At 42.9% G+C, this 23,134-nt stretch overlaps 1 non-coding gene and 1 pseudogene across 1 annotated transcript; both read left to right on the forward strand.

The window, feature by feature from the left end:
- The first annotated feature begins 2,602 nt into the window (after positions 1 to 2,602).
- Positions 2,603 to 9,202, forward strand: LOC115283327 (annotated as a pseudogene).
- A 3,402-nt stretch (positions 9,203 to 12,604) lies between these two features.
- LOC115284467 lies at positions 12,605 to 12,711 on the forward strand. Its single transcript, XR_003905220.1, has one exon. It is a non-coding gene; the product is annotated as a U6 spliceosomal RNA (small nuclear RNA).
- Positions 12,712 to 23,134: the final 10,423 nt, after the last annotated feature.

A 23,134-nucleotide genomic window follows, 5' to 3' on the forward strand; every position in this document is an offset into this window, starting at 1 on the left:
TCACAGTTCGTGGGTTTGAGCCCCACTTCAGGCACTCTGCTGACAGCTAATTCAGAACGTGGAGCCGGCTTCAGATTCTGTGTCTCCCTCTCTCTCTCTCTGACCCTCCCCTGCTTGCACTGTCTCTCTCTTTCTCTCAAAAATAAATAAAAAACATTAAAAAAAATAAAAATTTTAAAAGACAGGAAGGAAACACTCAAAAATGGCCCCTAGATAATTGGATTAATTATGGTAGGGTAGAGGATGATCCTGCTTCTTTGAAGTTTGTTTTTTAAAGTTATAATTTTTTAATAATCATGTAATATTTATATAGTTAGAAAAAATACATATTGTTTATAATATGTAAAGAAGTTGCACTTACTAATGGCTCCAGAAATTCTGAAACAAGACTGTACAAATAGGTATATCTAACCATTCCAGTATGACCTCTGATGTCTTAAAATCTAAAACAAGAGTCCAGGGCTTTTCATATCACATATTCCAAAACCAGTGGCTATTGGACTGATATACCATGGAGTAAGGTTTCAACCATTTTCCATGAATTTTGTCTTACAACTTTGAGAAGAATCAAATATTTTTTTTAAAAAAGGTATTGCTCAAGTTAATGACCATCTAGGGTTGATTTTACTTTAGGAAAAGCAGCTAGCTAAAGGTGACTGCCTCATTGTTAAGTAAGGTCCATGGCTATGGTTTTGACAAGTAAAGCTGTTCAAATGCCCATTTGATCGTTCATCCTCTTCTAGTGATGCCACTTATGAGACTCTTAAACACAGCTTTCATCTTTGACCTCTGTCTTTATGATTTAGTTCATAGAGCAAACTGTTGTCATATCTTCCAGTTAACTTGGCCAAGTGGCTCTTGAAGAATAATTGGATCCTTGCGCTTTGCCCACCCTACCTCTAGCACAGTCATTAAGCATGTCTCATCCTTATTTGCTTTCGATATTTACTCATTACTATTAACCACTGCCCTCTGTCTACTTCACTCTCTCATTCGGATTCTTCCCACCTACTCAGCTATTTCTTGCCCCTCCCACACATGCTTCTGCTTGAGCCCAGTAGTTGCCAGTTGACTTCTTGAAATAAGCCTGACACAGTTTCAAAATGCTAGAATGTGTATATTTATAATGAGATGGCTGCTGAAGTGTGATAACTCTTTATCATGCAGGAAAGGTAACAGTTTGTACTGACCAACCACTGTATTTATGGATTTATGGAACTATTATAGGAAATGTTTTAAGCGAGTGTGGACTTAAAGAAGTCCTGAATAGCTTGCTTGTACTCAAGCAATCAAGCAGGGAGAAAAAAAAATGTGAATTATAGCATAAGAATAGCATAAGAATATATAGGAGTTTACTACATTGCTGTTAATGCTAATGAAAACAGTGAAAACAACCTAACCATCTAATAAGGGAATGATAAGGGAAATTATGTATATCTAAGCAGTGAAATATCATGCAATTATTTGAATACTAATAATGACGTCATTTGAGCAAACAGTTACCAGGAATAGCTTTTTAACATTACTTGCTCTCACATATATGATCCCACTCACTTTCCTGTGTCTGGATCCTTAACGATCCTTTGTGACCTGTATGAGATACCTTTGCTCTCCTCTCCCTGCCCCAAATAATCTCCATGACTTCAAGTCCAAATGCCACACGTTTATCAACAAACATTTATTTAACAAGCATTTGTTGTGTACCCTGACAACTGGCGCCTGCTCTCGTGGGGCTCAGGGCCAAATAATCACACAACTAAGTATATGATTACAAATGGAATGAAGGCTGTGAAGTAAACAGTTATAAAAGACAGTATAATCCAGGGACGCCTTCCCTGTGCAAGTGACACCTGAGCTGGAATCAAAAACATAAGATTTATGAATCACTGGAGCTGGAAGGGGGGGGCACAACACGTGCTATGACCCCGACACAGAAAATGCATGGTATTTTCAGAGAACTGAAAAAAGGCCAGTCTGGCTGCCACACAGAGAATGACGAGGAAGTCCTTTGAGAAGAGGTGGAGAGGTAAGCAAGATTGTGACTTTGTAAGACTGGGGTTTTTAACATAGAACAGTGGAAAATCACTGAAGAACTTTAAGGTCAAGATGTGGAGGGGTGATGTGACCCAGCTTGCATTTTGAAAAGATGACAATGACTTCAGTGTGGACCCTGGAAAGGAAAGAGACCAGAGTGGCCAGTGGGAGAATAATTAGGAATCTACCACACTGGTCTGGGTGATAGTTCTACCTTGACCTGGGAAGCTGGCTGTAGAAACAGAGAAAAAGGACACAGATCTAAGAGGTATTTATAAAGGACACAGTTAGTAAGGCTTGATGGCAGACCACCATAAAGAATAAAGGAAGAAGTGGCCGGGATGACTCCTGGGTTTCTGTCTTTGTGGAATCAAATGAACAGTGGTGTCATTCACTAGAAGATGAGGTTGAGAACTGCTGATCATGAGTTTGGTTAAGTCTGACCATCCCATCATGGGCTTACACATAATTACTGAAGTCATGGGCAGAGATGAAGCTGAGTAGGAGAAAAGGATAGGGTGATAAGAGAGGAAGGTCTGAACTGAGTTTTGAGAAACCCCAACACGGGATGGAAGTTGCAACTGCAGAGCCGGAGAAAGAACATTCAGAGAAGGAGGATCAAAACCACAAGGCTGCAGGGTCTCAAAACCAGGAGTGAGTATGTCCAAAGTCTTCCATGATCCTCCCAAACAATGCTGAACCCAAAAACATTAGCTAAGCCTTTTTCATAGCACCTTTTCCTTATTTTACTTTACATTCCTTTCCACATCTATATTATGGCGATTTGTGTACATGGCTTATTACCACTATTACAGTGTAGGATCTTTAAAGGCAGAGACTGTGCCTTGTTTATCTTTGTGTCTGCAATAAAGAACAGAATACTGTTTATGTGGTACACCCAGTAATTATTTAAATGAATGATGAGATGATAAGCTACTCAAAATTTTGTTTCAAAGTCAAAAAATTTGGAGCATTCAGTAATGTTAATGACTCCCTTGGAAGCGAAGTCTTAGAAACGCACCACACAGAAAGGATCTAAGATAAAATGCCTTAGGACATGGAGTATTTTCAGCAACACTCATCAATGCCATGGAGGTAAAAAGAAAGCCAAATCTGTAGTCTACCTATAATTAGTATAGCTATAGTCCACAACATTTTTTGAAATGGACTTTTCCAAGGCTGTTGGGACCAACAATCATTTTCAAGCTTGTAGTGATAAATCAATTGTTGGTTGTAGTAGCCATGTGATCAATTTACATAACATTTCCTTCATCAAGAAACTTCATAAGTTGCGGTAGGAGGGCAGAAGGGATTTCAGAAGCCATTTAAGGAGAAAATTATTTGGACCCCTAGAAATCTGTGTCAAAAGCATTAGTGTCATTAGATTAACTCAACTATAAGAGGTTGTCAACAGGTTCCCGTCAAATAATCTACTTATTTCTCTGCATTCATAGCCTTCTCTTCCCACTGCTTGCCCCACTTAACAATCATTCAGAAACAAGGTCCAATCAGTGTGGCTGGAGCATCTATGGAAGGCTTCATGAAACAAGAAGGACCTGAGTGGGGCCTTGAAGAATGGGAAAACATTCAGCAGACAGGTAGAAGAAGCATCGAGTACACTAGTGCTAAGCGGTGGAGCTGAGAAGTACTAGGAGGTCCAGAAGATGCGGAACCGGCCACAGTCATAGGTCCAGCTGGGAGGAAGTGCAAGGTAGGGTCTGGGGAGCCACATTAAAAAGGTTCTTAAATGTTTGATGCATGAGGTTAAACGTTATTCTGCAGCTGGTGGAGAATCCATGGCGCAATCCTCCTCAACTGGAAGGGAAGGGACAAGAATATCAGCATCATAGATGGAGCTCTTCCAAACTAAATATGGTCTCCCATGCCACCATTATGGTAATGAGAACCACTGCTATAAGACAACAGCACCCGATAAACCCTTAAAGGCAGAGAAAAGCTCTTGACTGGGATTTAACAGAAGCAAAGTGAGGACAACGGTAAGAAGCAATGCTCTCACTCCTTAGCTATGTATTCTCCTTTTTTGTTATTCGCTTTTGACAGCCCTGCACTCCCCCCTACCAGTACACTTTTCTCATTCATTCTCTTTAACTGAACAACAACTCAGAAAATCTTTTTCTTTGTATTCCCATGGCAGAGTGAAGATAGATTGACATTTTCCAAAATTACATTAGAAACCACTAGAGGAAATAAAAAGAAGAAAAGAATAGCAAAAAATGAGCCAATTTTCTCAAGTAAAGGTTTGAGGTCCAAAGTTTCCTAAGACAGGTAATGTCATCAAAACCATAAGCCTGAGAGGTTCTATTGTTCAAGAAGCATCTTCCAACCAGGAACCCGAGTCTCTACGTAAAAGGATTCAACTGCGTAGAGCTTACAACTTGTACTAAGAGCCTCTTTCCTCTCCAATTTTCAGGCCTCCCCATATTCCCAGGAGCTCTTCCCTCTCCTACCTGAGAGGTCACTGTCTCATCCATGCTGTCTAGTCCCCCTCGACTATTTCTCCTTTCCAGAAAACAAGACACACACCACCTCCTTAAATATCCCAAAGTCTGTGCTACAAACCGCCATACTGCTACATTTCTGTCTCCCTCTCATTCTCATTCTCTCTCTCTCTCTCTCCTTTCCCTCTTCAACCTGCGCACTTTTTTTAAACTCTGTTACAAGAAAGAAGAGACCAATGTGAATGTCATACTTTCACATCAGAGTCATTCTGTCCAGTTCCTCATCTGACTCTAAGCTATGTGACCACCCAGCTCTTCCTGCTCTTCAGCGCCCAGGAAAAAATGCCAATGCTCACAAACCCGATCTTATTCTTTTTCAAACCTCCCTTATCTGCTTGACGTTTCCGGCCAAGCTGCAGATTCCTAATGGAAGGACATACCTGTTTCATATGTGAAGGAGGGCAGTGGTGACTGGCACCCTCGATCACACAGTGAATGATACAGATCACGTCCCCAAAGCCACCTGCTCTCACTCAACATAGTCCTCCTCCTCTCGTCCCAGCACCACCAACACTTCTACTACGTACCTGGAAAAGGTATTATTATAGAATTCCACAATGTAACAATTCCTTAACTTTAGGAATTACCTGAAAGAAAGCGGGCAGACGTCAGCCATCAGGAACTCCCAGTATTCACCTGGAAGGGAGGACCAAGCCCAGTGTCCTGAAGAAGACTTTAGTACCTGCAACCAAGTTAAAAAGGGAAATCAACTCCTGTGGTGGGTCATTTCCAAAGATGACCACCAAAAACCCCCTCCATCCCTGAACACACATGCCACGCCTCCCATCAAGACGTGGAACGTACTTTCGCCTGGACTCGTTTTATAACTTGCTTTGGTCAGTAGAACGGGACAGAAGTGACATTCCAGTACTCCTAAGAACTACAAAAACTTCAGGGCCTTAGGAAGAGTAAAATTTCTGCTTTTGTATTTTTGGGAATCACCTGACAGGTTAAAAAACTCAAGCCAGGGGCGCCTGGGTGGCTCAGTCGGTTAAGCGTCTGGCTTCGGCTCAGGTCATGATCTCAAGATTCGTGGGTTCAAGCCCCATGTCAGGCTCTGTATTGACAGCTAGCTCAGAACCTGGAGCCTGTCTTCAGAGTCTATGTCTCCCTCTCTCTCTGTGACCCTCACGCTCTCTCTCAAAATTAAATAAAACACTAAAAAATTTTTTAATTAAAAAAAAAAAGCTCAAGCTAAACCACTAAATAAGAAGAGCCAGGCCTGGCCAGCCCCCATTCATTGCAGCCAAGGCCAGCCGTGTGTGTGATACCATGCTGGACCTTCTAGATCCTGCTGAGCTTCCAGCTGAATCCAGCCAGCACCACATCTAGGAGAAGAACTACCTAGCGAAGCCCAGCCCACTCACAAAATCTGTCAGAAACAGGAAGTTGTGGGGCTGGCGGGGGGGGGGGGGGGGGGGGGGGGGGAGGTTCAGTCAATTAAGTATCCAACTCTTCATCTCATCTCAAATCATGATCTGAAGGTTCATGACTTTAATCCCCTCATCAGGCTCTTTCCTTTTGCACTCAAATGCACTCATTTGCTCTCTAGCTCTCTCTCTTTCTCAAAATAAATAAACTTTAAAAAAATAAATAAAGATAAAAAAAAGAAATGAGAAGCGGTGATTGTCTTAACTCACTAAGCTTTGAGGGAGTTTGTTAGTCCGTAACATAGAAAACGGAGATCTGCTGAACAATCCAACCATGTCGGTCAAGGCTATCAACAAATCTAAATCCCTTAACCTCTTCATTAATCCGGTTTTCATGTTTGAGTGGTCCTTTCGTTACCTGAGTGTTCTGTATTGATCTCAACCATGCATTCCAGACATTCTGGCTTCAAATATTATATCCCATAGTTCCCATAAGCACAGTTGAAGTTATTAGAGCTTACTTTGAGTTCAGAAACTCTGACCATTTTATAATATTATTCCCTTAATAGAGTTAATGCTTTAACTTCCTCTTTCATTCTGAAGATACTCTGCATTTGATTATTGGACTGAATTTTAAATTTTACTTTCAAAATGTCCAGTGTCTGTAGGTGCAGTGAGTTTCCCTTTGAATGTGTTTTGCAAGTTTATTCGTGCTTTTCAAATGTAAATTCAATGATAGCAATTGTATTCAGACAATAATATTCATCAGATGTCACCACTGAAATGAAAGGATTTTCAAGATATTTAGCTCTAATCCTTCTCTTCCTTACTCTACAGAATCTCTTTGTGACTTAATGCCAGTGACTTCCATTAGCATATGTAAAAGGATGACTCACAAAGCGAGACTTCCATTTGGACTTCTCTCCTGAGATTCAGATATACTTCCAAATGTCCACCAGCTCCCTCTACTTGGAAACTCCACAGGTTTCAAAAACTCAGTATCTCCAAATGAAATTCACTGTCCCTCAAAACTTATTATTCCTTTTAAAAACTATTTATTTATTTTGAGAGAGAACACAAGGGGGGGAGGGGCAGAGAGGCAGGGGAGAGACAAAGCATCCCAAGCAGGCTCCGCACTGTCAGCCTAGAGCCTAATGCAGGGCTCGAACTCACAAACCTGAGATCATGACCTGAGCCAAAATCAAGAGTTAGATGCTTAAATGACTGAGCCACCCAGGCGCCCCAGAACTTATTCTTCCTTAATCCTTCACTCACTGAATGATATCAGTATTCTTCCAGAAACCTGCTCTCCCCACCAGACCAGGAGCCCGAAGCCCCACTTATCTCCATATCTCCAAATCCTAGCACAGGACCTAGTATATTATAGCACTTGCTAAGCATTTTTTCCCATTAATAATTAAATAAAAACTGGTTCATTATGGTTCTGGTTGGCCCAATAAGGAAGATCAGCCCTTGTTTAACCCAACTAAATGTGTCAAAACGTTCAGCACCATCTAGTTGCGTCCAAGGCAAGACTTTGTGAAGGACTTGTCACCATCAGCATGAAGAGGGAAAAACAAATGAACCACCACAGGCCACATATGCTTGAGAAAATCTTGGCCTCAATATGCCCATGATGTACAGTCTTTTTTACCAGCACTAACAAAGTTCGTTTGAATAGGGTACATATTGGCCCATTGCCTCAAATCCCAAGCCCCCTACTGGACTGGACCTTGGTTATAAGCAAAGCATATCACCTTCCTTATTACATGACTGAGACCTTCTCCTAGTCATTCATGCTGCCATGTCCCCAAGGTATTCTTGTACTTCACAGCTGCACAATATCAAATGGCTCTACCTTTTGAAAAACAAGCTTTTCACTTGATTTTGTTTCTGATTACAAAGTCCAGCCAGTTCCAATAATGCAATGTCAACTCAGTTCAAAACTATGGTTTCTTTCTTTTTTTTTTAAGTTAGTTTATTTATTTGGGAGGGGTGGGGTTGCAGAGAGAGAGAGGGAGAGAGAGAATCCCAAGTAGGCTCTGTGCTGGCAACATGGAGCCCGATGTGGGGCTCAATTCCACGAACAGTGAGATCATGACCTGAGCTGAAATCAAGTCAGATATTCAACCTACTGAGCCACCCAGGGACCCTAAATCTATTTTTTCTTACATTTATTTATTTTGGAGAAAAAGAGAGAGGCAGCACAAGCAGGGGAGGGGCAGAGAGAGACAGAAACACAGGACCCGAAGCAGGCTGCAGGCTCTGAGCTGTCAGTCAGATGCTTAACCAACCCAGCGACTCAGGCACCCCATCTTTAAGGAACTGTGTTACAAACATTAATTGCTCTTTGTTGTTGGGTCATGTATGTATACAAACCCAAGCCCAGCCTGACTCTTTATGTCTCCCTTTCTCTCTTTCATTTTCTTGGTACTATCATGAGTGACAGCTTTGTAGTCAATATATTTTTTAACGTTTATTTTTGAGAGACACACACACACACACAGAGTGTGATCAAGGGAAGGGCAGAAAGAGGGGGAGACACAGAATCCAAAGCAGGCTCCAGGCACTGAGCTGTCAGCACAGAGCCCAATATGGGGCTCAAACTTACAAACTGTGAGATCATGACCTGAGCCAAAGTTGGATGCTTATTAACCAACCGAGCCACCCAGGTGCCCCTGTGGTCAATATTTTTAAGATTTATGTCTATGATCACTGCTTTTATATTCCAGATTAAGTTATAGCACCTTAATAAGTTATTTGATCTGATAATATCTTTATGAAATCCAGCACAATCTCACAAATACATGAGATATCTGCTGGGCTTATAATTTTTAGATTCTTAAAAGTAACTGTATTTCATTCAAATATGTTTGCTTTTCTGGAGTTTGGGGTAATTGTAATGGGTTCGTTCAAAATTTTCATTATTGCTTTTCCATGCTGATAGTGCTCTCAAAGCATAGTGAACATTCCTAAAACCTTCTGGACTATCTGTAAGAAGTGTGACAAGTACCAGCCCCACAGAGCGACAGAATACAAGAAGGGTGAGGATTCTCTGGGTGCCCGGGAAAGCAGCTTTACGACAGGAAGCAGAGTGGCTATGGTGGGCAGATGAAGCCAATTTTCTGGGAAAAAGCTAAAACTATAAAGAGGGCTGTGCTGAGGATTGAATGTATTGAGCCCAACTACAGACGTACAGACATGCTAGCTATTAAAAGATGAAAGCATTCTGAATTGGGAGGACATAAGAAGAGAAAGGGCCAAGTGGTCCAGTTCTGAGCTTCATATTTTGCTTTATTATGAAGACAATACGATCTTGAGGTCACGTTCAAAACAAAAAAAAACCTCTTTCTTAAAACAGCACTTCCCAATTTCATAAAATTTGAATAAAAAAAGAAATTTAATCTCCTTGAAAACAATGTTAGCCTTAAAATTCATTATATTCATTTAGATAATTACGAGGAAAACGCAATGAAAATTACCAATCTATTTAACATCTTGGGTTTGATGAAGCACATTAGAACCTGAAATACAATACACTGCAACCTGAACACACAGTCAAAAGACAGGTCCTTTCATTACCAGACTGTTACACAACCTCTACAACAGATCTTATCACCCTCTCCCCGAAGGATGGAGACACACACAGTCTACAAAACTACGCAACTGTAAACTGAACTAAACACACTAGCAGTTTACATGAGAATGAATAAAGCTCAAGTATCAGCAAATAACAAAGGAGTTGACCAAATTTTTTCATTAAATTTTAGAAGTAATCTTTAGATCTATAAATTTAATCCACTTCCTATCAAAATCCCAACTGCCTTGTTTTTTGCAGGACTTAACAAACTAATCCTAAAATTCATAAACCATAATAACCAAAATAATCTGGAAAAAAAAGAACACATCCAGAGAATTCACACTTCCCAATTTCAAACTTTACTGCAAAGTTACAGTAATCAGGACAGAACTGGCATATGGATATGTGTGTGTGTGTGTGTGTGTGTGTGTGTGTGTGTGTGTGTGTGTGTATGAATGATATAATACATTATATGTGTATATATTGTGTTTAATGTTAGCTTAAATTATTTATGTAATGTTTACTTATTTTGAGGGAGGAGGAGGTGCAGAGAGAGGGATAGAAGTTCCAAACCAGGCTCTACTCTGACAGTAGAAAGCCCAACGTGGGGCTTGAACTCACAAACCATGCAATCATGACCCAAGCCTAATTTTGATGCTTAATTGACTGAGCCACCCAGGCATGCCATGTTCAAGTGATTTTTTTTTTTACAAGAAGAGCAAGACAATTCAGTGGATAAAGATAGTCTTTTCGACATCTCGTACTGGGACAACATGCAAAAGAGTGTTGGATTCCTACCCCACACTCTATAGGAAAATTAACTTAAAATGGATCATAGACCTAAATGTAAAAGCTAAACCTATAAAACACTTAGGACTCCTAAGAGTACATCTTCATACCCTATGGTTAGGAATGATTTTTCAGATAGAACACTAAAAACACAAAGGACAAAAGAAAAAATAAATCCGACATCATCAAGATTAAAAATTGTGTACCTCAGGGGCGTCTGGGTGTCTCAGTCGGTTAAGCATGACTTTTGGTTTCAGCTCAGGTGATGATCTCACTGGGGTTCGAGCCTCACGTAGGGCTCTGTGCTGGCAGAGCACTCTCAAATAAATTCTCACCATAAATAAATAAACCTAAAAATGAAAAAAAAAAGAAAAAAGTGTGTACTTCAAAGGATACCATCAAAATAGTAAAAATACATCCCACAAAATAAGCCTTTTGCAAATCATATATCTGACTGGTATCCGGAATATGCAAAAAACTCTTATTACTCAATAATAATAAGACTGATAACTAAAAAGATGGGTAAAGGATTTGAACAGACATTTTTGCAAAAAAGATACACAAGTGACCAATAAACACATGACAAGATACTCAAGATCATTAGTCATCACGGAAATGCAAATCAAAACCACTATAGGATATCACTTCATACCCACAAGGATAGCTAAAATCAAAAAGATGGGCAAAAACAAGTGGTATAAAGGATATGGAAAAACTGGAACCCTCATTCACTGCTGATATGAGTATAAAACGGTACAGCCACTTTGGAAAACAGTTTAGCAACTGTTCAAAAAGCTAAAACTTGTGATGCTGTATGACCCAGCAATTTTACTGGAAACATAACTTAGGAAAACATAAGTCCTAAACTTATAAAAACTTGCACACAAATGTTCATAGCAGCCCTATAACAAAATGACCAAAAAGTGGGGCACCTGGAGGCTCAGTCAGTTGAGCATCCGACTCTTGATTTCAGCTCAGGTCATGATCTCATGGTTGTGGGATCGAGCCCTGCATCAGGCCCTGCACTGGGCTCTGCACTGGGCATGAAGCCTGCTTAGGATTCTCTCTCTCCCTCTGCCCTGTCCCTCCCCAAAATAAAAAATAATATGTTTTTTAAGATAACAAAAAAATGGAAACAACCTTAATGTCCATCAGTTGATGAATGAATTAAGAGTTGGTACATCTACTCGTTAGCATTCTTGGGCCCAATTCCAATGTGTGCTTTGCTGGGGGCATGGCGGCTCTCACAGAACACTAAGCAATTTTTAGATACCCTGCTGGTGCTCCACTCAATTCTAACACTATCTACCCCAGGATAGCTTCGGATCCCACAGGTTCAGTGCTGAGGCCTGCCTCCCCACCCCACTTCACACAGCATTTGCAACCCCAGGTTGTTTGATTTCTTTTTTTTTTTAATATTTATTTATTTTTGAGAGAGACAGAGCATGAATGGGGGAGGGGCAAAGAGAGAGACACAGAATCCGAAGCAGGCTCCAGGCTCTGAGCTGTCAGCACAGAGCCCAATGCAGGGCTCGAACTCATGAACTGTGAGATCGTGACCTGAGCTGAAGTCAGATGCTTAACAGACTGAGCCACCCAGGCACCTCCCACCCCCAGATTGTGTTCTATGCTTCTGACTAACTGGCTACAGATTGGAGGCTCTAACAACCGCCTCCAACTCAGGATGCCAGTCGCAAGTCTGGGTTGTGCCAGGTACATCTGACCAACCGGCTATAAATTAGAGGTTCCCAGGATTTCCTCAGAAATTAACTGAAAGAGGTTTAATTTGCTAGAGCAGCTCATAGAATGTAGCAAAATATTTTTCCCATGAGATAGTCAGTTTATTATAAGAGTATGCAACTCCAGAACAGCCAGATGGAAGAGGTGCACAGGGCAAGGCACGGGGAAGCAGGCAGAGCGACCGCGCTCTCCACGCTGACCACCGTCACAGCAGCCCCGCTATTCGCCAACCCAGGAACTCTCCAGACCCTGCACCTCCTTCCAGATTTTTATGAAGGCTTCGTTATACAGGCATGAACAACTAAGTCACTGGCTATGGCCCACTGATTCAACCTCCAGGGCCTTTCCTCTCCCCAGAAGTCAATGGGTGGGACTGAGAGTTCCAACCCTCCAATCACATGGCTAGCTTCCCTGGCAACCAGCCCCCATCCTTACATGTTTTCCAAAATCCACCTCCATTAACAAAGGACAGCCACCTTTATCATTCTCTTCACTTAGGAAATCCAAAGCTTTAGGAGCTCTGTGCCAGAAATGGGCGACGAAGACCAAATATAGATCTATTTCAAAGCACAGTGGTCGTGTCGGCAGCACAGATACGCAAATTGGAATGACACATAGCAGATTAGCAGGGCCCCTGTGCAAGGATGACATGCAAATTCGTGAAGCGTTTCGTATTTTTTTTAAAAAGTACAATATCACTTCTATACAATGGAATATTATTTGGCAATAAAAAGAATAAAGTATTCATAAGTAAACTTTGAAAACATTATGCCAAGTGATAAATGATAGAATTCAGTCACAAAACACATACTATATGATTCCAGTGATCTGAAATGTCCAGAATAGGCAAATCCATAGGGACAGAAAGTAGACTAGTGATTCCTTAGGGCTGGTGGGGGGTGGGGGGGAGGAGACAGAGCTGGGTAGGAGTGGGGACTGACTGTTTATAGGTACCAGGTTTCTTTTAGGCGGAATGAAAATTAGATTGTGATTATGGTTGCATATCTTCTGAATATAACCAAAAAAAATTATACGCTTTAAATAGGTGAATTCTATGGTATGTGAATTATATCTCAATATAGCTGTTACGATTGTTAAAAATAAAAGTAATCATCCCACCCCATGTCAAAACTCATTATGAAGTCTGAATTAAGAAAGCTTTATGAACTTCATTTTTTCCCTCAATAGTTTTGACCTGTAGCTGAACATTCTGTAACTGAAATGCCAGCTAAAGTAATCCTATTCCTCTCCTCAAAGTGAATTTTATCAAATTTCCCTTTGACTGTTCTTTCCCCATAAAGACCAGTATTCTTGTACTTAAAAGATACAATTCCCAAATGACTCACCACTTATCTCCCGGGTAGCAAGCAGTGTTCCCACAAGAAACCATTTTTCCCTTGTTTCAGAAGACTTGGCCAGTCTTCAATCTACACTCTGCTTCCTAACAGCCTGCCCAGAGGATATTTCTTTATTTCTATCAGGAAAATTTGTAAGGAAAAAAAAAAACTTTGAAACGGACCAAATAAAATTATTTTCTGGGTGTCCCATCTGGTGTGCCCCTCCAGGTTACCTGATTCCATGGGAGCCCAGGCCTTTCAATGTCTTTGAGCTTTTTTACAACTCTGTAAATTGTTGAAAAATGATAATGAGGTAAATGATTCCCATCCATCAAAATCTAAATGAATCGTTTAGTGGATGGAATGGATTGCTGCCTGTGGATATCGACCAGTTTTGCACCAGTCTTGGTGCTCAGGGCAGGCTGGCCCAAGAAATGCCACAGCGGCACAGTGAGTGTTTTGAGTTAAAGTTATTTAAGAAACAGCCATCACAAGAACACTCTGACCCTCCCGCCCCTCCAGGAAGGAGGAAGAATGTCTCATGTGGAAGGTACCCTTCCTGGACCAGAAGGTAGAGAGACATCCTTATCTTCAGAGATGCAGATTCAAGGCCAAAGAAGCTTATGTAAACAAACCTTGTTACTTTATTTTTTTTTTCATGTCTATTTTTGATAGGTCCAGGAAGGGCAGAGAGAAAGGGAGACACAGGATCCACAGCAGCCTCTGAGCTGCCAGCACAGAGCCCAATGCGGGGCTCAAATTCATGAACCATGAGATCATGACCTGAGCCAAAATGGGACACTTAACCGACTGAGCCACCTAGACACCCCACAAACCTTGTTACTTTAACTAATTTAGTAACCCAGCCCAAAATCTGGTTAGAATTCCTTATTAACTGAAGCTCCCAAGGACAAGTTTGCTTTGTCCTAACAAGTCCTTACAGATCTTCACCTAATTAATGTCTGCCTGCACTGGTCAGGTCTGTTAAAAAGAAAAAACAAGACCCAATTGTCCCTCCAGGACAGCAAACCAAGCCTATTACAGTGTCAACCTATCCCAAGAATGTGATTTTTTTAACAAGTCAATGTGAAATTTCCTGATGAGCACTTGCATGATAAAATCCCTGCTGGTTCCCTTCCCAAAGGGATGTCCTAGCCTGAAACAATTCTTTCTTTTCTTTTGCAACCCTCCTTCCTACGGAAACATTCTATTCTGTACAACTCCTTAGAGTATCTCTATACTTGCTAGATGTTGCCCAATTCATGAATCACTTAATAAAGTGAATTATATCTTCAAATTTACATGGTTGAATTTCATTTTATCACACTTCCTAGGTTCCACACCTATGAGACCTCTGTACATAGGAATTAAATTTGGTTTTTCTCCCATTAATCTGTCTTTTGCCAATTTAAATCTCAGACCAGCTACATGAATCTTGAAGGGTAAAGTAAAATTTCCTCCGCAGCTGAAGCATTTCTGATTGCCTTTATATATGCATTCTTTGAATTCTCCGTAGAACTGGCTGAGACATCTGACTGGTTCCCTCAGTAATGAATGAGCTACGTAATAACATAGTTTGCACGTGTTCATTTTATATTTGTTACAAATCCTAATTTTAACATTTTCTAGAAAAGTATCTTTAACACTTTTGCTTTACACATAGTATAGTAAGATTTGGTTCCCTCAAATTAGTTCCTGAGAAGGTGACAGATAATAAATTAATTAATTAACTACCTGTTAATTCACAGTTTGGTACTTATGCAGTTTGTACTGTGTCAGAGCTGGGCATATAATATTAGCACGATACCTAACATACGGTTTTTGCTCAATAAATTTTTGTTAAATAATTATTTTTCTGCTTTGCTACACATCTTGCAGCTTTATCTGTTGTTAGAGGAGCCCCATCACATGCATTTAGTTCTTGTCTTCCTCGATCAGCTCTTCTGATGCTGCCAGCAGTGCCTTTCACCAAGGCCTTCACGCACAGCAGATCTGGCTTCTCTTCATGTGATTTGAGGACTCCTACCCTACTCCCCCAAGCCCACCATTCTCAAAGTCTTAGCAAAAATACATCAAAACCAAGTAGAAAAGATGTCGAAACAAACAACTCTGTAATTGAAGAACACACCTGTGCGCTCATACCCACACTGGCAGGGACTGCAGTGGTGAGGGGGGATAGTTCTAAACACTTTGCTGTGCTTTGTAAGTTCATTTCTGACCTTCATGAACTAAAGTAGTTGTCATTAAGAGGATCAGTGATCCTCCCTTTACTCACTGTTGGCAGGCGTGAAGGGAGAAAAGAGGCCAAAAGACATGGATGCATAATAATTTGAGGTGCTGACTCTATTAGGAGAAGGGCGGCCTTACAATTATGGGCCAAATAAGGAAAAGTCTATCTTCTTCATCAAGTTTTGACTATAGTCTGAGAACTAAGGCTTATTCTTAAATAATGTGTGTTTATTCATTCACTCAGTAAACATTAAGCACCTGAACGGGCCTGGCGTCTGGCTGGACAATGCAGCAGACACAGAAGATGCTCTGCCCATACACTTCATGCCATAAACAGTTTTATTTTATTTAAATGACTTTCTTGGGGGGCGCCTGGGTGGCTCAGTTGCTTGAGTGTCCGACTTTGGTTCAGGCCAAGATCTCACAGTTCATGAGTTTGAGCCCCACATTGGCACTGTGCTGACAGCTCAGAGCCTGGAGCCTGCTTCAGATCCTGAGTCTCCCTGTTTCTCTGCCCCTCCCCTACTCATGCTCTGTCTGTCTCTGTCTCTCTCTCTTAATAAATAAATAAACATCAAAATAAATAAATAAATAAATAAAGGGTTTTCTTGGGAGGGGTGCCTGGGTGGCTCAGTTGGTTAAGTGTCCAATTTCAGCTCAGGTCATGATCTCGCAGTTCGTGAGTTCAAGCCCCAGGTCAGGCTCTGTACTGACAGCTGGGAGCCTGAAGCCTGCTTCAGATTCTGTGTCTCCCTCTCCTTCTGCCCTTCCTTTGCTCTCACTCTGTCTCTCTCTGTGTCTCAAAAATGAATAAACGTAAAAAAATAAAATTTTTTTAATGATTTTCTTGGGAAAGGTTTCTGGAACAAATAAAGTATCTTGTGACTTTTATCCTCTTAGTCAAGGATATTTTGGAAGAGTACTGTCATTTGATGATGACAAAGGAATAGTAAAGTGATGTCAGTGAAGCCAGCTGAATAGGAAATGTAGACAGTAAGCACGTTGCGGTAAGTGGTGTGGTTCTTCACCCCCAGTAGGACATGCTCCCAATCTGAGTTATTCATTCTGCAGGACAAAACTCAGTTTTGTCTCATCAACAGGTTGGTGGGATTTTTCAGAGAACCTCAATTCGAAGAGGGGAGAATACAGGCTTGGTGGGGATATCCTTAGATAAAACTACACTTTTCCACAGACCATGTGAAATAAGGCATAGTCAATACATGGCTTAAAAATCCTTCCTTCATAGGTTGTAATTCCTTTTAGTGTTGTTTGACCCTTTAGGAAAGCCTGAGTCACCTACAAATCTTCATGAGGGACTGCTGGGGGGGGAAGTGACAGACAGGGTGACAAGGGAGGTGAGTCCTGACCACATCCCTCTCCCTCCCCTCGGAGAACGCTCTGGTTTGAGGCAGCAGTGGGAACACATCAAGGACAAGTGCAATTCAACGCAGATCAGCAAGCAGGCCGTGCCCAGCTGCAGTCCGTGATGGCCCAGGAAGTCACGCTGCCCTTGAAGGACGACAAGGATGAGCCGAGGAAGCCTCCGCTCCTTCTCAAACGTAGCTGAGCAGCACTGCCCAAGGGAAATGAACTGTATGTCACACATGCTAGCCATGTATAGAATTTAAAACTTCCTGTATTCTCTGTCGACCTGAAAAAAAATTCTTGTAGCCACTTATTTTTAAAAGTAAAATAAAGGAGGGGGTGCTGGATGGCTCAGTTGGTTAAGCGTCTGACTTCGGCTTAGGTCATGATCTCATGGTTCAGTTCATGAGTTCGAGCCCTGCATTGAGCTCTCTGCTCTCAGCACAGAGTCCCCTTGAGATCCTCTGTCTCCCTCTCTCTCTGGCCCTCCCCTGCTTGTGTGGGCACTCTTTTTCTCTTTCTCTCTCTCTCAAAAGTAAACATTTAAAAATATATCTTAAAAAGGTAAAATTGGGGCACCTGGGTGGCTTAGTCAGTTAAGCATCTGACTTTGACTCAGGTTCATGAGTTCAAGCCCTGCATTGGGCTCTGTACTGACACCTCGGAGCCTAGAGCCTGCCTCAGATTCTGTGTCTCCCTCTGTCTCTGCTCCTCCCCTGTTCGTGCTCTCTCTCTCTCTCTCTCAAAAATAAATAAATATTTTTAAAATGCTAATGTAAAATTAATTTCAATAATATATTTTATTTAAATAATATATCTAAAATACTATTTCAACCAGTAATCAATATAAAAATTATTAATGAGATACTTTCCCTGTTTTTAACTAAATCTTTGAAATCTGGCGTGTATTTTGCACTGATAGCCCATTCCAATCCAGACTAGTCACAGCTCCAGTGCTCAATAGCCACATGTGGCTCCTGACTACAATATTGGACAACGTGACCATGAAAGAGAAAGGACCCTTATATAACAACCTCTCATTCACTGAGTTTCACTTAGCGGCAGAACTAGGGCTCTCTACAGAAATCAAAGACCGGGGCTAGCAGGAGTGAGCCGGGAAAGAGAAATAAGGAATGTGCCGGGAGCCAGCCCTCATCTGAAACATAATTGTATCTACCCAGTCCCGCTATCTGGGGCACATCTGGTCTGTTAAAACCAATACAGATTGGTACATTCTACTGTGTCAGAACAAGTTGTACTTCCCAATCACTATTTTCCCCTATTATTCCCTCTATAAATTTCTCTTTTAAAATGAGAAAACAATTTTTGGCTCATTCTGCTTGATGTGCTGTAAGCAATAAAGTCCTCTGGGTCTGATGTTATGTCTTCCAGCAGCCTCTATGAAACCGTGGCAAGTTAGTTCATTAACTTGCAAGAAAGCTAACATCTCCGAGCCTGATGTCCTTGACATTACCATCCCATCCTTCAATGTCTCCCAGGGGAATTTATTAACCTCTCAGAGTCTCAGCCCTTCTATTTCCACTCAGCCTTGAGCATCTGCCCTACAGGATATTCTGGTATACTTTTGCATGTGTTTATATTCCAAGATCTCTAGTGTCTGCCCTCCGCTTTGCTCTGTGCACAATATTCATTGAAATGTTTGCTGATACACTCACATTTGTCCCACACATGTGAAACCACAGAGAATTTTCACACCATGTGAAGACGGAATACCACATGGGCAGAGTGGCGCAAGAAGACCCGGAGGCCCCTGTGCGCCACAGCAAAAAAGGAGGATGGCCTTTGAAGCCGAGGCTGAAGGCTGGCCAGCACCCTGCCATGCGCCCTCACTTCAGCCTTCCAGGGAGATCACGGGACTGGTGTCGCATCTGCCCTGGCGACTCCCCTGGATGAAACCCTAAACCTAGCCAAGGCTCTGTCCCCATGGGGCCCCCAGTCCTGGGTCTGAGAAAAGCACGAACCCGGGGCCCAGAAGTGGTGCAGGGTCATTCGGCGTGACACACGGAACATCATCATGCCATTTCCACAGCTCGCATGGAGCTGCACGAGGGGGCTCCAGAGGCCCCCCTGAACTTTAGCCCTAAGAGGAGGCTGGCCCTTGAACCCAAATGCAAAGCCTGGCTGGCACCTTCCCATGCACCCTCAACTCAGCCCTCTGGGGGGACCACTGCAGTGCTGTCAGAGCTGCTCCTGGAGTGTCCTGGGATCTTACTCTAACCCTAACCCCAACCCTACATACACCTAACCCTAACCCTAGCCGTACCCCTAAGGCTCACCGCCATCCTCCACCTGAACCGGCCCTGCGCATGGTCCCTCACTTCAGCCCTCCAGGGAGATCACGCAACAGGTGCCACTTTGGCCCTGGTGACGACTCTGGAAAAACCGTAATGCAAGTCAAGGCTCTGTCCAAATGGAGACCCAAGTTCTGGGTCAGAGATATGCACGCACCCGGGACCCAGAAGCGGTGCACAATGACTCAGTGTGGCACATGGAACATCACCATGCCATTTCCACAGCCCAGAGGGAGCTGCACAAGGGTGCTTCGGAGGCCCCTGTACCCTAGCCCAAAGAGGAAACCAGTCCTTGAACACAAATGCTAAGCTTGACCAGTGCCTTCCCATGCACCCTCCACTCAGCCCTCCGGGGAGACCACTGCACCGCTGGAGGTTTAGCACCCAGAGCCTCCTGGGATCTGATCCTAACCCGAACCCTAAACCTACACCTAACCCTAGCCTGACCCTTAGCCCTACTTCTATTTGTAATCCTACACCTGACCCGCACCCTCATTTTAGCCCTCCTGGGAGATCACAGAACTGATGTTGCTTCAGCCCTGGTGACTCCCCTGGACAGAACCTTAACCCTAGCCAAGGCTCTGACCCTATGGGGACCCGAGTCCTAGGTCTGAGAACACCATGGGCACGAGGCCTAGAAGCAGTCCAGGCTTCATCAGCATGGAACATGGAACACCACCATGACATTCTCAAAGTCCTGAAACAGCTGCACAAGGGGTGTCCCAAGGCCCCACCGAAGCCAGACCCACAGAGGAGTCTAGCCCTTGAACCCAAACACTAAGCCTGGCCAGCACCGTCCCATGAGCCCTCCACTCTGCCCTCCAAGAAGACCACTGCACCACTGGGGGTTCAGCACCCAGGGCCTCCTGATCCTAACCGTATCCCTACACCTAACCCTAACCCAACCCCTAGCCCTACCTCTAATTGTAATCCTACACCTGAGTTGGCCCCCCAACAGGGGCCCTGATTTCAGCCCTCCAGGGAGATCACCGGACTGATGCAACTTTGGCCCTGGCGACTCCCCTGGATGAAACCCTAACCCTAGCCAAGGATCTGGCCCCATGGTCTGAGTACACCACGAACAGAGCGCCTAGAAGCGGTGCAGACTTCATCAGCATGGAACATGGAACATCACCATGACATTCACAAACCCCGGAAACAGCTGCACAGGACCCACAGAGGAGGCTGGCCTTTGAACCCAAATGCTAAGTGCCTGGCTGGCACTTCCCACGGGCCCTCAACTCAGCCCTCTGGGTGGACCACTGCACTGCTGGAAGATCCGTTCCTGGAGCGTCCTGGGATCTTACTAGAACCCTAACCCTAGCTGTACCCCTAAGACTTGCCGTACCCCTAAGACTCCCCGCCACCCTCCACGTGAGCCTGCCCCGTGCATGGTTCCTCACTTTAGCCCTCCAGGGAGATCACGGGACTGGTGAGATGGAGACCTTCCCCCTTTCCATCTTCAGATGCAAGGACGGCGTATGCTCTGCTCACCTCTTTTCATGCAGTATTTCTTTCCTCCTCCACTTCCACTCTCCTTTGGGTTCCCTTTCACCTCTAGCCACTACACTTTCATTTTCATACCACTTAAACAGGTCAAACTGGCGAAATCAAGTCCTTTGAATCTGGAGCTATGGGATATAAAAGCTAAAGATGATTGCTTTTTAATGGAACCAATGAATGCCTAAAACACATGTATCTGCAGATAGCCTCAGGATAAAAATTCTTTCCTTCACCAATGCAAATCTGTTTGGAAGAAGGCTGCACTGACATGACTAAAGTTAAAAGATCTCCAGTTCTTCTCCTCAAAGGAAAAATGAATAATTACGGCATGAGTTCAATAACAGGTGCAGAATTATTAACCACACTATTGCAAGTAATCACACCAGGAATTTTCAATCATTTTAACCTACCTACTACATAAGAATTTGAAAAGATACAGAAATAATCTTTCATTAGGTGAGGTACTTGGTAAGCAGCTCAGATTTAATCTATAATATCAAAACAATCGTGTTCAACTTAGTGGCACAGAATTGCTCTTAGACCACAGAATGTGCCTAGAATGTTCCGAAGACAGTAGCTAGATACCTAGCCTGTGGAAAAGAAGGTGGCAGCAACAGAGTCAATACCATCATGCCTAACCAAACACCGGCCAGCTGAGAGCGTGTCCAGATCCACAGAAGTCACACATTCCTGATGGCACGTGTGTGTCTGTGGCAGAGCGGTCCTAATGAGTCCTGATCTCATTTGCAGGGACCATTTGTTGTTTTTTGACTACATGGCTTCCAAACACCCTGCCTTTTGTGGGTATCTCTCTGATGACAGGTCCTAGCCTCCAACCATGAAGTCTAGGAAGCGCTGCTCTGTTTGGTAGCACAGTGTTTAATAAAGCCGACACTTTGTCCATAGTTAACTTTTTCTCCATTGAGAAAGCACTAAAGTGGTTTACATTCTAGCACAAGTTCTTTGCCTCATCACTAAATAAGGGCATTTAGTCCATAGCCTGGCACCAGTCTGTAGACTATACACTTTGAGAAGCACAGGCCAGACCATGTGTTTCCTCCCCAGCGCCCTGCTAGCTGTATAGATGCACATGACCTAAATTCAGCACCCGGATGCCCCTACTGGGGTCTCTGAGTCCTGAAGGAGAGAAACAAAGGTGCAGGGACAGTTGAGAAGCTATACGTGTTCATGTGAACACTTTCAAAAAACCTGCAGTAGTTTTGGCATTGAGAATCCATAGGTGGCAGTAACGTCACTTGCTCAGACGAGGGACAGCAGTGGTACACTAAACAGACTACAGCACGCCCACCACGTTCTCCATTCAGAGCCTCTCTTGATTCCCACGGTTTTCAGAGCCTAGTTCTCTAGCTTGCCTATCATTTCTGTGAGCTACTCAAGAACTTTCAATGAATCCTTTTCTGCTGAGGCGAGTCCACAGAGAATTTTGTTGCCTACACCCAGGAAACTTGACTGATAAACCCTTTCACATTCCAATCAAATGAATGGTGTCTGTTTCCATACTAAGCTCACCAAGCAAATTTCTCATTATAATTTGGCTTCTCGTATGTTAAATAGAAAGCTTGGGTCTTCTTGGGAACTATATTTCTCACTTAAAACTAAATGGAATTAAATTTTAAATTTCAGGTGATGAGTAGGGATAATGTGAGTCCACTTCTAAAAGAAAGATTGGAACTCACCTAACTCCACACCCAAAAAACAAATAACCGAGTGAAGAAATAGACAGAAGACATAAACAGACACTTCTCCAAAGAGGACATCCAGATGACCAACAGGCACATGAAATGATGCTCAACATCACTCATCATCAGGGAAACACAAATCAAAACCACACTGAGATACCACCTCATGCCAGTCAGAGTGGCTAAAATGAACAAATCAAGAGACTACAGATGCTGGTGAGGGTGTGGAGAGACCGGCACCCTCCTACACTGTTGGTGGCAATGTAAACTGGCGCAGTCACTCTGGAAAACAGTGTGGAGGTTCCTCAAAAAAGTATTGATAGAACTCCCCTATGACCCAGCAACAGCACTGCTAGGAATTTACCCAAGGGATACAGGAGTGCTGATGCATAGGAGCACGTGTACCCCAATGTTCACAGCGGCACTTTCAACAATAGCCAAATCATGAAAAGAGCCTAAATGTCCATCATCTGATGAATGGATCAAGAAGATGTGGTTTATACACACAATGGAGTATTGCATGGCAATGGGAAAGAATGAAATCTGGCCATTGGTAGGAAAGTGGATGGACCTCGAGGGTGTCATGCTAAGTGAAATAAGTCAGGCAGAGAAGGACAGATGCCATATGGTTGCACTCATAGGTCTAACAGGAGAAC

The sequence above is a fragment of the Suricata suricatta genome, chromosome X, assembly GCF_006229205.1.
Source record: "Suricata suricatta isolate VVHF042 chromosome X, meerkat_22Aug2017_6uvM2_HiC, whole genome shotgun sequence".
Classification (NCBI taxonomy): domain Eukaryota; kingdom Metazoa; phylum Chordata; class Mammalia; order Carnivora; family Herpestidae; genus Suricata; species Suricata suricatta.